Source organism: Myotis myotis, unplaced genomic scaffold, assembly GCF_014108235.1.
Source record: "Myotis myotis isolate mMyoMyo1 unplaced genomic scaffold, mMyoMyo1.p scaffold_m19_p_1, whole genome shotgun sequence".
Classification (NCBI taxonomy): Eukaryota; Metazoa; Chordata; class Mammalia; order Chiroptera; family Vespertilionidae; genus Myotis; species Myotis myotis.
This window is the reverse complement of record NW_023416313.1, coordinates 77,104,084-77,122,934: the sequence shown is the minus strand read 5'-3', so window position 1 is coordinate 77,122,934 and position 18,851 is coordinate 77,104,084. Positions and strand designations below refer to the sequence as shown.

At 41.6% G+C, this 18,851-nt stretch overlaps 1 non-coding gene and 1 pseudogene across 1 annotated transcript; both read left to right on the top strand.

Moving 5' to 3' along the window:
* Window positions 1-2,631: 2,631 nt before the first annotated feature.
* Window positions 2,632-2,733, top strand: LOC118661327. The gene has a single exon (XR_004969285.1). It is a non-coding gene; the product is annotated as a U6 spliceosomal RNA (small nuclear RNA).
* A 12,980-nt stretch (window positions 2,734-15,713) lies between these two features.
* Window positions 15,714-16,260, top strand: LOC118656425 (annotated as a pseudogene).
* The last annotated feature ends 2,591 nt before the right edge of the window (window positions 16,261-18,851 follow it).

The window sequence follows — 18,851 nt, the reverse complement described above, 5'->3', positions numbered from 1 at the left end:
GAAAGTATAAGGGCAGAAAAATTTCTTTCCCAAACAATTGAGAAATAACTGTGACATAATTTAATAAAACTATTCCTATTTTGCTTCTGTCCCCCCCTGCTTCCCCTGGAATGCACTAATACAGATAGACAGATGCCTCTATTCAGGTTATTTATCACCCAATGTTAAATAATCTGATGTTTGAAACACTGTTAGTAATTTGTATGTGCTGAGAACTTTCACAAAGCGATGAGCATAAATATTAACTGCCCCCTGTCTGCAGAGTGGCATATAAGAAACTAGGAATTGGAAACAGCCTAAGTGCCCATCAGGAGATGAATGGATTAGAAAACTGTGGTACATGTACACGATGGAATACTATGCTACTGTAAAAAAGAAGGAATTCTTACTATTTGCAACAGCATGGATGGAACTGGAGAGCATTATGCTAAGTGAAATAAGCCAGTCAATGAAGGAAAAATACCACATGATCTCACTCATTTATGGATAATAAAGACCATTATAAACTGATGAACAAAAAAATAGATACAGAGGCAGAGCAGCATCGAACAGACTGTCAAACTACAGCGGGGAGGGTTGGGGGGCGGGTAAGAGATCAACCGAAGGACTTGTATGCATGTATATAAGCATAACCAATGGACACAAGACACTGGGGGGTAGAGGAGGCCAGGGGAAGGTCAAGGGGGAAAAAAATAAAAAAGGAGACATATGTAATACTCTTTGTAATACTTTAAGCAATAAAACAAAATTTTTAAAAAAAGAAACTAGGAAGATCTTAGTTTTTCTTTCACTGTTTTCTTTAAGGGCATAGTGGATAATTACTCTCATCTGGGCTCCCTAATGCCACAAAAAATCAATAGGAAAGAGACATGCACACAATTAGCACTTAGAGTGTCACAGAGCAGGCCTGATGGGCAGGACCCAGTAAAGGTCTCAGATGCCACTTCTCCCGAGAACCATCAGTGGAGCTGAAAATGTCCAGAACATGTCCCCCACCAGAATCTCTGGGGGGTAGGGCTCATGTACCAGTAAATATTTTTCAAGTTGTCCAGGTATTCCAATATGCTGGCCAGATTGAGAACTACAGTTTGATGCAAATGTATAATTCATTAAATAGCTTTCAAGTGTCAGATGTTGTTATGGACTGAATGTTTTGTGCCCCCTCCCCAATTTCATCTGTTGAAATCCTGATCCCCAAAGTGATGGTATTAGGAGGTGGGGCCTTTGGGGGGTGATGAGGTCATGAGGGTGCAGCCCTGGTGAATGGGATTAGAGCCCTTATAAAAGAGACCCCAGAGAGCTCCCTCACCCTTCCACCATGTGATGGCACAGCAAAAACGTAGTCTCATCTATGGAACAGGAAGTAGGCTCTCACCAGACATCAAATCTGCCGGTACCTTGGTCTTGGACTTCTAGCCTCCAAGTGAGAAATAAACGCCTATTGTTTAAGCCCCCTCAGACTGTGGTATAGCAGCCCAAAAGACTCAGACAAAAACAGATACAGAGCATAGAAAGATGGAGAAATTGTACCAGTACTTGAAGGGGACACCGTCTGGGGTTTCACAGTCAATAATGGGAAGAGCTCTGTGCATTTGGTCCCTGACTCTCTCCTGTTTCTCATATGCTTGGGGACCACGTGACCCCCTTCTCTAAAAAACGGTTGTTGTGTGCTCAAACTTTGTTAGAAACATAAAGCAACCAGGACTTCTGCATGCCACACAACCATCACTGTACATTTCCATAGGGAATCTTGGTGGCTCTTACATTTTCCGTGCCACTGCTCTTCTGTACATATCAATATAACCAGTCAAGATTTGGAAGTGGCTACTTTAAAATCATCGCGATCCATCCCTATACTGAACTCCTCAGAGGGCATTCATAACAGAGCAGTGTCTGACCACAAGCCCCATCATCCCTGCAAATAGCACATATTTTGAAGGATAGCTGGCATTTACTGCTCTGATGCAAGGTGCTGAGTGCAGCCCAAGTAAGTCATCTACCAGCTGGACATCTGTTTCAGGAGCCAGCTGCTGCCTATTGAGGACAAGGGAGAGTGGAATCGATGGGACACATAATGATCCAGGAGTGCCGTAAGCATCGGGTATGCCTGGTCTGGAAGATGAAGCAGAGGGGCTGGGCAGAAGCTCCTGGTTGGCACAGCTTGGGGCAATAGCCCTGAATTACTGTGTCTCAGGTACTTCTGTCTTTGCAGCTGAGGTACACTTTTGGTGGGATCTAAGGGTAACTACAAGGTAACGATTATAATATAGGCTGCAAATAAGAGTCTCTTCATTATTTTAAAATTCTTGATAATGACAACTTTGATTGAATTTGAAATCCTTTTGCCTTAGCATAAGAAATCTCCTTTACCACTCTCCTCCTCTGTCAGTAATCTCCACTCACTGGACTTCTTTCTTCCTTGGAACCTTCACACTAGCTTTTCCCTCTGCCTAGAATGCTTTCAGTTACTAGTGAAAGAGAAGGCAGAGGTATGTTCTTAGTGTATAAATTCAATTGTGGTTTAAAATAAGTATTTTAATTTTTCATCCACCTAAGTATGAATAAAATTTCTTGAGGATGGTGAAAAATAAAAAAAGAAAATAATTGCATGTTAATAATAATCAACAACTGGTGCTCGTTTCGGCAGCAGATGTACTAAAATTGATACAGAGAAGATCAGCATGGCTCCTGAGCAAGGATGACACACAGATTCATGAAGCGTTCTAAATTTTTGTTGGGAGACTGGGTGAAAAAGGTGAAAGGATTGAAAATTACAGATGTGTAGTTACAAAACAGTCATGGGGATGTCAAGTACAGCATAGGAAATAGAGTCAACAATTTTGTAACAGTTATGTATGGTGCCTGCTGGGTACTGGAAATATCAGGAGGAACACTTTGTAAAGTATATGATTGCCTAACCACTATGCTGTACACTTGAAACTAATACAAAAGAATATTGAATATAAACTGATTGAAAAACATTTTAAATAAAGAATGAGCTTTAATATTAAAAACATCAACAACTGGACAATGTTTTATGATTTTACAAAATACCTTCATATAGCAGTAGTTCTCAATTAGGGGCAACATCTCCTACCCCCACTCCACCCCACCAGAGGATTTGGAATTATCTGGAGTCATTGTTGGTCACACCAGCTTGGGAGAGTGTTACTGTAATGGGCAAAGGCTAGGAATGCTGCTAAACATCCTACAATGCACAGGACAGCCCCTACAGCAAAGAATTATCTGGCTTAAATGTCAATAATGCTGAGGTTGAGATACCCTGATACAGAGGATCTCATTTAAATTTTTTCAATGATGACATGAGTCAGATATTATTATTATTATTTTTTTGCATTTCTTTTTTTTTAAATTAAATCTTTATTCTTCAGATTATTACATTTGTTCCTCTTTCCCCCCCCATAACTCCCCCCCTCCCAGTTCCCGCCCCACCCTCCGCCCTCACTCCCCACCCACTGTCCTCATCCATAGGTGCACGATATTTGTCCAGTCTCTTCCCGCATCTCCCACACCCCTTTCCCCCCCAAGAATAGTCAGTCCATTCCCTTTCTATGTCCCTGATTCTATTATGATCACCAGATTATTTATTCACTTGATTCTTAGATTCACTTGTTGATAGATGCATGTTTGTTGTTCATAATTTGTATCTTTACCTTTTTCTTCTTCTTCCTCTTCTTAAAGGATACCTTTCAGCATTTCATATAATACTGGTTTGGTGGTGATGAACTCCTTTAGCTTTTCCTTATCTGTGAAGCTCTTTATCTGACCTTCAGTTCTGAATGATAGCTTTGCTGGATAAAGTAATCTTGATTGTAGGTTCTTGGTATTCATCACTTTGAATATTTCTTGCCATTCCCTTCTGGCCTGCAAAGTTTCTGTTGAGAAATCAGCTGACAGTCGTATGGGTATTCCCTTGTAGGTAACTGAGTTTCTTTCTCTTGCTGCTTTTAAGATTCTCTCTTTGTCTTTTGCTCTTGGCATTTTAATTATGATGTGTCTTGGTGTGGTCCTCTTTGGGTTCTTTTTGTTTGGGGTTCTCTGTGCTTCCTGGACCTGTAAGTCTATTTCTTTCACCAGGTGGGGGAAGTTTTCTGTCATTATTTCTTCAAATAGGTTTTCAATATCTTGCTCTCTCTCATTTTCTGGCACCCCTATAATTCTGATGTTAGTACGCTTGAAGCTGTCCCAGAGGCTCCTTACACTATCTTCATATTTTCGGATTCTTTTTTTATTTTGCTTTTCTGGTTGGGTGTTTTTTGCTTCTTGGCATTTCAAATCTTTGCCTTGATTCTTGCACTCCTCTGGTCTGCTGGTGGGAGTCTGTATAGTATTCGTTATTTCAGTCCCTGTATGCTTAATTTCTAGTTGGTTCTTTATCATAACATCGAGGGTCTCATTAGATTTCTGAGGATCTCACTACATTTACCGACGGCTTCTAGACAGTTCTTAAGAGACCTTAAAAGTGTGGTTCTGAACTCAATATCCTCCATTGACAGTTTTGTCCTGTTTCTTTGTTTCTGCATTTTTTATGATTTCTTGGTGCACCCCCTAGTGGTCTTTGTGAGCAGTCTTGTTGTAGTTAAGCCTTGATTGTTGTCAGCAATACCGGGGGTGATTTGACCTCTAGGCTAACTGGCTATGAGAGTCCGCTGTGTCTGCAGTGGGAGAGCTTCTGTCCTGGATCTCTAGGGCGGTGCTAATCTAGCCTTTGCCTGAGGCTACCCGGCAAATGGCTCTGCGCAGGGCTTGGGCGGGGCGGGTCCCCGGGGATCTACAGGGCGGGCCGGAGCGAGCAGTTATGGCTGCTCTCAGTTCCATCCCTAGGGGCTCTGCCTCACAGAGTCCCAGCAACCGCTGCAAACCTCGGAGAGAAAGCTGCCTTCAAGTTCCGACTGAAGCCAGACAGTCCCGCTTCTCCTGTTTGAGTCTGGGTCCCTAGAGACTCGCCCGGATCTGGAGCTCAGAGTCTGAAACTCCCTCCCGATTGAAAACAACAACCGCGCCCACCGCCTCCAGCCCGCTCCGCGTGCACTCCGCACCTTAGTATTTCACTTCAGCACTGTGCCTCCTCTGAGTCTGGGTATGATATTCTCTTTCCTCCTAGTTGTAGAATTTCCACTCAGCCAGCCTTCCTGTGGTTCTGGATGATGTCCGTTCCGTCTTTTAGTTGTTTTTTGAAGTGGTTGTTCGAGGCAGCAATCTCCGGCATTAACCCAGATATTATTAAAATTCATTTACCAATAAAAGATCCTGAGGGTCAGGGGTGATGAGTTATTCATTCAAGATCACATATCACAAAACCAGGCATCTCAGGCTAAATCTGTTTCTTTTCTTTGTTTGTCCTGCCTGCCCCCCCTCTTCCCTTTTGCTTAATTGAGGTATAATTGAAAAATAAAAATTGTGTATATTTAAGGTATACCAGGTGATGTTTGATATATGTATATATTGTGAAATGATTATCAAAGTCAAACTAATTAACACATCTATCACCTCACATAGTTATTTTCTTTTGTATTTTTGTGATGAGATCACTTAATATCCATTCTCTTAGCAAATTTCAAGTATATGATGAACATTGTTAACTATATTCACCATGCTGTACATTAGCGCTCCAGAAATTTTTCACCCTGCATAATTAAAACTTTGTATCCTCTGACCAATACCTCCTATTTCCGCTTTCCCCCATCCCCTAGCAATTATCATATTAATCTCTGTTTCTATGAGTTTGACTGTTAAATATTTCACATGTGAATGAGATCATACAATATTTGTCTTTTTTGTATCTGGTTTATTTCAATTAGCATAATCTCCAGATTCATTCATATTGTTGCAAATGGCAGGATTTCCTTCATTTTTTATGGTTAAATATTATTCCATTATATATATATTAGAGGCCCAATGCATGAAATCATGCGTGGGGGAGGGGAAATGGGGGTCCCTCAGCCTGGCCTGTGCCCTCTCGCAATCTGGGACCCCTTGCTCCAAACCGCCCACCTGCTCACTCCTTACTGCTTGGCTTGCTGCTCCTTAGCTCTGCTGTGGAGGCAGGAGAGGCTCCTGCCACCGCCACTGTGCTCATCAGCCATGAACCCAGCTTCTGGCTGAGTGGCGCTCCCCCTGTGGGAGTGCACTGACCACCAGGGGGCAGCTCCTGCATTGAGTGTCTGCCCCCTAGTGGTCAGTGTGTGTCACAGTGACTGGTCGTTCAGGTTGTTCAGGGGCTGCAGGCGGTTGGCCAGCCAGCTCCACACCTGACTGGGGTGTTGGGGGTTGATTGGAGGCTGGGCTGGCTGGGGGTGGGGGGCTGATCAGGGCCTGGATAAGGCTGGTAGGCTGCCACAGTGTGCATCATAGCCACCAGCCGTTCTGGTCGTTCCGCCATTCCGGTCGCTGGATATATATATATATATTAATTATAAGGTTTGGTTTGTGCCAGTTATGAAGGCTGAGAAGTCTCCAGATTTGCAATTGGCAAGCTGAAGGCTCAGGGGAGCCAATGGTGTAGTTCCAATCTGAGTCCAAGTCCTTAAAACAGGAGAAGACTCATGTCCCAGCTGGGAGGGAATCAAGCAAGGGGAGAAAGTTGAGAGAGAGAGAGAGAGAGAGAGAGAGAGAACAGAAATTATCATTTACTCAGCCTTTTGCTCTGTTGTTCAGGCCTCCAGTAGATTGGATGAGGCCTACCCACAGAAGGGAGATGGAGCCATTTGCTTTACTCAGTCTATCCATTCAAATGATAATCTCATCACTGCTATAGACTAAGTATTTGTATCTCCCCAAATTCTTATGTTGAATCCTAATGCCCAATGCAATAGTATTAGGAGGTGGGACCTTTGGGAGGTGAGTAGCTTATGAGGGTGGAGCCCTCATGAATGAAATTAGTGCCCTTATAGGAGGTTACTCCAAAAGATAGCCATCTAAGAGCCAGAAAGCAGGCCCTCACTAGACACTGCCTCTACTGACACCCTGATCTCGGACTTCCAGCTTCCAGAACTGTGAGAAATAAAAAGGTGCTCTGAATGCGAATCAGACAGTATAGTGAAGATATAAGGCCAAAATTTAGTGATGAAAATATTTCTAATTTTTGAATTGATGACTGTTGTGTAGGAGATATAATGTACACTTATATAGAAGAGTTTGTATTTGAATTTTGAAAAATTAGTTTTATAATATTCATGTTGTGTTGTTTATTTAAAAAGTCCTCTGTTTCATACACCTTAAATTATGCATTCTCTGAGTTCAAAGTCCTTAGATGAAATGTTATCTTTTTAAATTAAAAATAAGTAATTACTATAGTGTTCTGGCAAAAGCAGCACAGTGCTATGGATTTATGGAATACAGAACAAAAATGTTCTTGCCAGATTGAAATAATCTGTGTTTCTTTTCATAGAACTTTTCATAGAAAAAGAACTTTATGATAGACTGTAATATTGTTCAAAGTAATAGCTGCTCCTTTCTGGGCAAGGACTGTAATTCCCACCCCATAATATCAGGTCATTGTATGTTTTCACTGTCCCCCTTTTACTCTGTCTGAAGAAAGGCAATGTCAGATAAAGGCTGCCGCAAGCGTGGGTTCTGGGCATGGAGCTAAGCCTGCAACAGACATAATGTGAGCTAGAAATAAACTGTTTGTTGTTGTATGCCATTGGGATTTTGAGGTTGTTTTCACTAAGCATGACCTAGCCTGCCCTGACCGTTAAATGACCTGAAATTTTCCCTAAACTGTAACTTCTGTTCTCAGGGAGACCTCCCAGCTTAAGAAATAAGATCAACTCAAAGGATAAGGTTGCTTTCCATTGCACTGAGGATGCATAAAAGAAGGAAATGAGCGTAGCCCGGACTTTGGGGAAGATAAAGCTGACTGGTTACTCACAGCAAATATGTAAGGGTGTGGTTTTGGACTTAGCCTGAGTTCAAATCCTGACTCTACCACTCACCTGCTAGGTAGCCTTAGGGAGTTACTCAATCTTTGTGAGAATCTGTTTTCCCTTCCACAAACCTGGAATAAAAATATTTATATTAATAGGATTTTGTGAAGATTAAATTATATCATATATATATAAAGCACTCTAGCATAGCATTAAGAGCTCATCACTATGGGTTTACAAGATGCAGGAACTCAGCAATGGTAGTTATTATTAACATTTGTGTATACACACAGAGAGACATTTAAATAATTTAGTCATTCAGTCTGAATGCTGACAAAACATTCACAAAATAGAGAGAAATGTGATAACTTAAATCACTCGCTAGTTAGCATAACTATGCACCATAATTTTGCTCTAATTGCAATATGGCTAGATAGTGATTTAAAATGTTTGACAATTACTAACATTTGAGAAACCAAGTTTATTCAAAACTGTTTTTGGAAAGAGAATATGTTCATAAATGTAAAATTGCTAGAGTCGTATTTAAACCAAGCCACCAAATAATTTCAGCCAACTTTTAAAAATATGCCTCTCAGTGTATGGCTCTGAATGGGGTTAACAACAGGTGAGATAAAGAAGAAATAAATCACATGTGGTTCCTATCTCAATTAGTAGTTTAAGTCTGATGATAGAAACAGGCACATGAGCCCTGGCCAGTGTGGTTCAGTGATTAGAGTGTTGGCCTGTGCACCGAAGGGCCGTAGGTTGGATTCCTGGTCAAGGGCATGTACCTGGGTTGCAGGTTTGATCCCCAGTCCTGGTCAGGGCACTTGGGGAGGCAACCAAAGGATGTGTCTCTCTCACATTGATGTTTCCCTCTATCTCCCTCCCTTCCACTCTATCTAAAAATCAATGGGAGGAAAAAGGAACAGACATATGAACAACCAATTCTATTATGAGATGTAATGACAGCAATGCTAAGTAACATGCTCATGTTACACCAGTTGAGTGTAACATGATGGTTTGAGGTAGAGGATATATTCGTCTGCTCTGGCTGCCATAAAAAAATACTATAGGCTAGATGGCTTAAATGAAAGACATTTATTTTCTCACAGTTCTGGAGGCTGGAAGTCCAAGATCAGAGTCCCAGCATGGTTGATTTCTGGTGAGAGCTCTCTTCCTGGCTTACAGATGGCTGCCTTCTCACTGTATCCTAACATAGCGTTTCCTTAGTGCACGCCGTAAAAGAGATCGATCAAGCTCTCTGGTGTCTCTTCTTATAAGGGCACCAATCCTGTCCCTGCCTTCATGACCAAATCACCTCTCAAAGGCCCACTCCAAATACCATCACATTGAGGACCAGGGCTTCAACAAATGAATTTTAGGAGGATACAACATTCTGTGCATGTCAGATGGCATAGCAAATACAAACACCAATAGGAGAGCTCAACCATCATTTTATGAAGACACATAAGCAACAGCAAGAAAAGTAACAACAAAAATTCATAATGTAACATGGCTCTTCATTTATTCAACCAAGTCATCCATGCTGTGGATAAGAGTGAGAATGTGAGAGTCGGGTGCCTTGATCTTACAACCCCTAAACAAATCAACTGAGAGATACAGGTTATATCCAAACATCAGGATTAGATGGCAGGGAGTGTATGTGAGGGGTGGATGGGTGGGTGGGCAGTTGAGGGGTGGGGACATGGGAGAGGCCTAGGACTAGCTTAGGGAAGACTTTCCTGTGATATTTAAATTGAGACCCGGAGAGTAGAAGAGTAGAAAAAATTAAATTCCAGACAGGGAAAAGCTATGTGAAGGTGATGAAACAAGGATGAACTTTGTGTCCTTGAGTGACAGAAAGAAGATCTGTGAGGCTGGAACAGGGTGAGAAAGGAAGGGGCTGAGTGAAATGGAGTAAGGTGGGAAAGGCCAGGGCAGATAGGCAAAATTTGGGACATCTGTTTAGTGATTACCTGGTGCAATGGGAAGTCATCAAAGGACTTTAGGAAAGACATAATCCAACTAATTTTTTTTTGTGTGTTAATCCTCACCCAAGGATATTTTTTTAAATTTATTTTCAGAGAGAGTGGAAGGGAGGGGGAGAGACACAGAGAAAAACATCGATATGAGAGACACAGATTGGTTGCCTCCGGGGTCGAGCTTACAACCAAAATATGTGCCCTCGACGGGAACTAAACCCAGGACCCTTTAGTCTGCAGGCTGATGCTCTATCCACTGAGCAAACTGGCTAAGGCTCCAACTAATGTTTTTAAGTTTGTTATGGTTACTCATAAATTTAAACTTAGATTCATCACTGATCCAGCAATTCTACTCCTGGATATATACCCAAAAGAATTGAAAGCAAGGACCCAAACATATTTGTACCTGCAAGTTCATAGCAGCATTATTCTCAATAGCCAAAAGATGGAAACAACCCACATATTCATCAACAGATGTAAGGCTAAACAAAATGTGGTATATATGTACTGTTATTCAGCCTTACACAGAAGAAATTCTGACATATAGGTACTATAACATGGATGAACCTTGAAAACATTATGCTACAGCCACACAAAAAAAGAAATGGTTACAAACAAGTGCCTTTCAATAATAACTTTAAACGTAAACGGACTAAATGCTCCAACCAAAAGACATCGAGTGGCTGAATGGATAAAAAAACATGACCCAAACATTTGCTGTCTACAAGAGACCCACCTCAGAAGAAGGGACTCACACGGACTGAAAGTGAAGGGATGGAAAAATATCTTTCAGGCAAATGGAAATGAAGAAAAAGCTGGGGTAGCAATACTTATATCGGACAAAATAGACCTCAAAGTGAAGGCCATAACAAGAGATAAGGAAGGCCACTTCATAATACTAAAGGGATCGATACAACAAGAGGATATAACCCTGATAAACAAATATGCACCCAATGCAGGAGCACCCAAATACATAAAAAAAACTCCTGGAAGATATCAAAGGAGAGATCGACAACAATACAGTCATAGTAGAGGACTTTAATACACCACGGACATCACTGGATAAATCCTCTAGACAAACAATCAGCAAAGATACAGCAATCCTAAATGACTCACTAGATCAGATGGACTTAATTAACATCTTCAGAACACTTCACCCCAAAGCCACAGAATATACATTTTTCTCAAGGGCTCATGGGACATATTAAAAAATAGACTACATATTGGGTCACAAACAAAGTCTCCCCACATTCAAGAAGATTGAAATCATACCAAGCATCTTCTCAGACCACGAGGGCATAATATTAGAAATAAACTACAATAAAAACAACCCAAAATACTCAAACACCTGGAAGCTGAATAGCATGCTATTAAATATTGATTGGGTTACCAATGAGATCAAAGAAGAAATTAAAAACATCCTGGAAACTAATGACAATGAAAACACAACAATCCAAAACCTATGGGACACAATGAAAACAATCCTGAGAGGGAAGTTTATAGTTCTACAGGCCTATCTCAAAAAACAAGAAAAAATGATAGTAAATCATCTAACTCTACAACTCAAAGATTTAGAAAGAGAGCAACAAGAAAACCCCAGAGTGAGCAGAAGGAAGGAGATAATAAAGATTAGAGCAGAAATAAATGACATAGAGACCAAAAAAACAATACATAAAATCAATGAAACCAAGAGCTGGTTCTTTGAAAGGATAAACAAGATTGATGAACCTCTAGCCAGGCTCACCAAGAAGCAAAGAGAGAGGACCCAAATAAACAAAATCAGAAATGAAAGAGGAGAAATAACAACAGACCCCACAGAAATACAAATGATTGCTAAACAATACTATGGACAACTCTACTCCAACAAATTAGACAACCTGGAGGAAATGGACATATTCCTAGAAAAATCCAGCATTCCAAAACTCAGTCAGGAAGAATCTAAAAATCTCAACAGGCCAATAACTATGGAAGAAATTGAAGCAGTCATCAAAAAGCTTCCAGCAAACAAAAGCCCAGGGCCAAACAGCTTCACAGGGGAGTTTTACCAAACATTCAAGGAAGACCTAAAACCTATCCTCCTCAGACTACTACAAAAAATCCAAGAGGAAGGAACACTTCCAAGTTCATTCTATGAAGCCAACATCACCCTAATACCAAAACCAGGTAAAGACAACACAATGAAAGAGAATTACAGGCCAATATCCCTCATGAACATAGATGCCAAAATCCTCAACAAAATCTTAGCAAATCGGATCCAGCAGTACATCAAAAAGATCATTCACCATGACCAACTAGGATTTCTCCTGGGGGTGCAACGATGGTACAATATCCGCAAATCAATAAATGTGATACATCACATAAACAAATTGAGAGATAAAAATCACATATTCATATCAATTGATGCAGAAAAAGCATTTGACAAAATCCAACACCCATTTTTGATAAAAACTCTCAGCAAGGTGGGAATAGAAGGATCATACCTCAACATAATAAAAGCCATATATGACAGGCCACAGCCAACATCATACTCATTGGACAAAAACTAACACCATTTCCGCTAAGAACAGGAACAAGACAGGGATGCCCACTCTCACCACTCCTGTTCAATATAGTACTGGAAGTATTAGCCATTGCAATTAGACAAGAATAAGAAATAAAAGGCATCCAAATTGGAAAAGAAGAAGTAAAACTGTCCTTATTTGCAGATGACATGATATTATACATAAAAAAACCCTAAAGACTCCATCAAAAAACTATTAGACTTAATAAATGAATTCGGCAATGTAGCAGGATACAAAATTAATGCCAAGAAATCTATGGCATTTCTATACGCCAATAGTGAACTTACAGAAAGAGAGACTAAAACAACAATCCCATTTACCATCGCACCAAAAAAATTACGCTACCTAGGAATAAACTTAGCTAAGGAGGTAAAAGAACTCTACTCAGAAAACTACAAGACATTAAAAAAAGAGATAGAGGAAAACATAAACAGATGGAAGAAAATACTATGTTCTTGGATTGGTAGAATCAACATCGTTAAAATGTCCATACTACCCAAAGCAATCTATAAATTCAACGGACTTCCCATTAAAATACCAATGGCATATTTCACAGGCCTAGAACGAACTCTCCAAAAATTCATCTGGAATAAAAAAAGACCCCGAATAGCTGCAGCGATCTTGAGAAAGAACAAAGTAGGTGGGATCTCAATACCAGATATCAAATTGTATTACAAAGCCACTGTTCTCAAAACTGCCTGGTATTGGCACAAGAACAGACATATAGATCAATGGAATAGAATAGAGAGCCCAGATATCGGCCCGAACCAATATGCTCAATTAATATTTGACAAAGGAGGCAAGAACATACAATGGAGTCAAGATAGTCTCTTCAATAAATGGTGTTGGGAAAATTGGACAGATACATGCAAGAAAATGAAACTAGACCACCAACTTACACCATACACAAAAATAAACTCAAAATGGATAAAGGACTTAAATGTAAGACAGGAAACCATACAAATACTAGAAGAATCCAAAGGCAACAAAATCTCAGACATATGCCGAAGCAATTTCTTCACGGATACAGTTCCTAGGGCATTGGAAGCTAAAGAGAAAATAAACAAATGAGACTACATCAAAATAAAAAGCTTCTGCACAGCAAAAGAAACCATCAACAAAACAACAAGAAAGCCCAATGCGTGGGAAAACATATTTGCCAATGTTATATCTGATAAGGGTTTAATCTCCAACATTTATAAGGAACTCATACAACTTAACAAAAGGAAGATAAACAATCCAATCAAAAAATGGGCAAAGGACCTAAATAGATACCTTTCAAAGAGGACATTCAGAAAGCCAAGAGACATATGAAAACTTGCTCAAAGTCACTAATCATCCGAGAGATGCAAATCAAAACAACAATGAGGTACCATCTCACACCTGTCAGAATGGCTATCATCAAGAAATCGACAAACGACAAGTGTTGGAGAGGATGTGGAGAAAAAGGAACACTCGTGCACTGCTGGTGGGAATGCAGACTGGTGCAGCCACTGTGGAGAACTGTGGCTCAAAAAACTAAAAATGGAACTCCCATTTGACCCTGTGATCTCACTTCTAAGGATATAGCCCAAGAAGCCAGAAACACCAATCAGAAAGGATATGTGCACCCATATGTTCATAGCAGCACAATTCACCATAGCTAAGATCTGGAAACAGCCTAAGTGCCCATCAGTAGATGAATGGATTAGAAAACTGTGGTACATCTACACGATGGAATACTATGCTGTGGTAAAAAAGAAGTAACTCTTACCATTTGCAATGGCATGGACAGAATTGGAGAGCATTACGCTAAGTGAAATAAGCCAGCCAATGAAGGAAAAACACCACATGATCTCACTCACTCATGGATAATAAAGACCATTATAAACTTATGAACAAAAGTAGATACAGAGGCAGAGCAACATCGAACAGACTGGCAAACTACAGCGGGAAGGCTGGGGAGGATTGGGGGGCGGGTAAGAGATCAACCGAAGGACTTGTATGCATGCATATAAGCATAACCAATGGACATAAGACACTGGGGGTTAGGGGAGGCTGAGGTATTGTTAAGGGCGGGAAAGAAAGGAGACATATGTAATACTCTGTAATACTTAAGCAATAAAACAATTAAAAAAAAGAAAAAAGAAAACAAGAAAACATTATGCTAAATAAACGCCAGATATAAGAGGACAAACACTGTCTGATTACACTTATGTGAGGTTTCCAGAGTAGCCAAATTCACAGAAACAGAAAGTAGAATGATGGTTATCAGTGCCTGTGGGTAGGTAGGTAGGGAGAGTGGGGTGTTATTATTATTTAATAGGTGCAGAGTTTTGGCTGGGAAAGATGACAAAGTTCTGAAGATGGATGGTGGTGGTGGTTACACAACAATGTACTTATGCTACTGAACTACTTAAAAATGGTTAAAATGGTAAATTTTTCTTACATATTTTACCACAATAAAAACATTTGTTATGGTTGCTGCATAGCGAGTTGGAGGTGGGCAGCAAAATAGGGGGCAGGAGAGACCAACCCCCAGGCTCTTGTGTAGCGCTGGTTAGAGAGCAGGGTGGCTTGGATCAGGTTGGAGCAGTAGAGACCAGGAGAAGTGGATGGATTATCAATTCATTTTCAAGCTTGACTCCATTGGACTAGGTGATGTTCTAGATGAGGGTGATAGTGAGAAAGATAGGGAGGGAAGTGTCAGGGATGGCACCACCCTGGTGTTAGGTATTAGCAATGAGAGATTAAAAATACCGTATTGAAATGGCAAACACTGAAGGAGGTACATACTGCAAGTGGAGGGAGGTGAGGATTTGGGGGCTTCAAATGTTCAGGTTTAGGTACACTATGTTTGAGATGACTATGAAAGAGCCAAGTGCAGCTGTCAAATAGGGATTGGATATATAGGTCTGGAGCTCAGAAGGATATAACAGATAGAAACTGGGAAGTGACAGAAGGTAGATACCATTGAAAACCACAGGATCAAAAAGAAAACAACAACAACAACAAAGAAAGAAAAAAAGAAAACCACAGGATCAGATAAGATTGCCTAAGCCAAGAGTGTAACCAATGAGAAGAAAATGCAGTCCAAGAAATGCAATGAGACAATCTTTGAGGGGAGTCGCTGTGGTGTTCTGCTTCAATAATGCTTGGATGGAACCAGCCCTTGACCCCCATCCCAGCCAGCTGCCCATATCTAGCCTTCAGCCACCTCCTCATAGTTCCCTCAGACAGCCCCAAGGCCTCTGCCACAGCTCTAGTGCTGTGAAGCCTACTTTCCTTAGCCACCCACCATGATGACCACGTCCACTCACAGGTACATCAGAACTACCACCAGGACATGGGGGCCTCCATCAACCGCCTGATCAACCTGGGGCTCTATGCTTCCTACATCTACCTGTCCATGTCTTACTACTTTGACTGCGATGATGTGGCTTTGAAGAACGTTGCTACATATTTTCATCACCAATCTCATGAGGAGAGGGAAAATGCTGAGAAACTAATGAAGTTGCAGAACTAATGAGGTGGCTGAATCTTCCTTCAGGATATCAAGAAACCAGCCTGGGATGACTGGGAGAACAGGCAGCATGCAATGGAGTCTGTATTACACTTGCAAAAAGGTGTGAATCAGTCGCTACTATACTTGCACACACTGGCCACTCACAGAAATGACCCTCATTTGTGTGGCTTCATTGAGACTCACTACCTGCATGAGCAGGTGAAGCCATTAAAGAATTGGGTGACTATGTAACTAACTTGGGAAGGTTGGGGGCCCCTGAAACTGGCATGGCAGAGAATCTCTTTGACAAGCACACCCTGAGAGACAGTGATGAGAGCTAAGCCTCAGGCTGCCTTCCCACAGGTGCAGGGTGACTTGCATGTTGGAGTTACCTTTACCTTTTGTATAACTTGTACCAAATCATCCATCCACTTATGGCTTTCGTTTGCACCATTCCTTCAAAAAGTAATTTGGTACAAAACAACAACAACAACAACAACAAAAAGAATGCAATGAGCCTGCATCAGATCTGATAGGTTGACCTAAAATTCCAGTGAATCAGCTTGCTTTCCTCTTTAAGAGATGTGAGCACTTGATTGAGCATTGCCAGTGCCTAGAGACAAAAGAATGGAATCAAGTGCACAGGAAAGACTCTGATGCCTGGTAGTGCCTGCCAGTCACACAGACCTCTGATTCTCTCTGGGTGACTGTGCTGGAGCCCAAGTAGGCTCTGAGTACCACATGTTACTAAATCAAATCAACTTTAGTAATTCCTCTTTGCTTGGGGTGGCTGAACATGAAAAAGAAAGAGAAAAAGGATCAACTATGATGGTGAGAAGAGTGGTATAGAGTAATTAGATCCATGATCTACCTACAAGTATAAAGTCTCTTCCTGTTCTAACCTACATGTGTTTGAGTCCCTTCTCCCCTTTCTTGTTCAACTAGTCTGATTGAAGCTTTGATATTATAGGCAAAAGAGTGAGTTAAATCAGAAGGCAAACACTCTCATCTTTAAGTGAGATGTAGTATCAATCTCATACTATAATGATCATAAGAATATCATCTACTTTACTATCCTATATAATAAAAAGCTAATATGGCCAAAACCGGTTTGGCTCAGTGGATAGAGCGTCGGCTTGTGGACTGAAAGGTCCCAGGTTCGATTCCAGTCAAGGGCATGTACCTGGGTTGCAGGCACGTCCCCAGCAGGAGATGTGCAGGAGGCAGCTGATTGATGTTTCTCTCTCATCGACGTTTCTAACTCTCTATCTCTCTCCCTTCCTCTCTGTAAAAAATCAATAAAATATATTTAAAAAAAAAGCTAATATGCAAATGGTCATCATGCCCTTGTGCCCTTGTGCCCTTGTGCCAGGGCCAGGGGACTTGAGGCTGCACCCCCTACCTGGCGGTGCTTGATGAGGGACCTGAGGCTGCACCCCCTGCTTTGTGGGGCTGGTCCGGTCTGGGTCTCGAGAGATTTTGAGGCATGCGCTGGTGGGCGGGGACTTGATGCTGGGTCTCGCCGTGCTCCCCAGACTCTGACAGGAGGGAGATTTTCATATACATTTTACTAATTTTTTTCATCTCTGACACTTCTATTATAGAGAAAAGGCAAATAGCAATATTAAAATATTTCCTCTAATTAATTTCCTTTTAATGTGCATAAATTTCGTGCACTGGGCCACTAGTGTACTTATAGTTAATGGGAATCTCTCTCTCTCTCTCTCTCTCTCTCTCTCTCTCTCTCTCTCTCTCTCCAGACTTATTTTGGAGTTTATAATTACTTTGAATTTCCTGGGCATGTATTGGTGAGGAGCTAGGTAGGAAATAATCATGATTTTCCTGAATATGTAAGAACTTTCTAACAATGAATGTTACTAAAAATTGATCTTTTAATTGGGGAGAATTTACCACTCACAAACCTGGACTAGGAAGGGGCTATAATAATCTGTGTGGGTGTCTAAACAGGAGTGGGTGTCTGCTGTTGAGAATGATGGTGGCAGGGACACTAGATGGAGAAAGAGCTGAAGGTGTTGCTGAGGTGTGGGAGGCTGTCAAAGGTGGAAAGGCTGTGAAGCCCAGGGACTTAAGCCAGGTTTTAAAGCCTGGTTTTGGTGCAGGCTGGAGGCAGAGAAGGTCCTAGCTCCTGAGTCCAAAAGAATGGAGTAGGAAGAAGAGGACCAGCACTGAGAAGACAGACAGGTGGAGGTGGAGAGCCAACAGGCTATGTAGGTGCCTGGATTACCCTAAGGGCACTGGGAGTTTAGTGATACAGGGAGGTGCCAGATACTGGGGTGCTGCATCCTGAGAGCCTCCTGGGCATAAGAAAAAGGGTGAGGCAACAGACTGTTCATATGCGGGCCCACACTGCTCTGCTTCCTGTCCAGCACTCGATCTGTGGTTAGAGTGTAGACAGGATAAACGGATCCGCCTGGAGGAGCCAAGGAAAGGTGTGCGCGCCTGCATGTTGCTTCCAGCCTTTTCACATGGTGCTGATGGAGTCAGAAGATGAATCTGGTGATTTGTTGGTGCCAGTCTGGTTGTTCATCAAACATAACTCTGTGACTCTGCCAGGAGCATTCTGGGGGCAGAGTGACCGCAGCCTGAAATATGCAAGAGCTGAACCTCTCTGACGGGAGTCACCTGGGTTGGCCGAGTAGGCTCTCCACTCTGCTTCCATCCAGCCTGGCCCTATCAGGTCAGTGTTAGGCCCCAGGCTACCGGGGAGGAGGAGAACTGCAGCAGTGTAGTTTGCTCCTTTGAATTTTTGATAAATGAAGAACATGGGAGATGAGTCTGGCTGGTTGTTAGGCCACCGTTTGCTTTATCTCCTTGCTAAACAAGGAGGGAGATGGTGGGAGTAGGGGGTGACTTTCTTACTCATTTGTGGTAAGATTGTCTTTTCCTTCAAACAATCAAAGGACAATAAGGG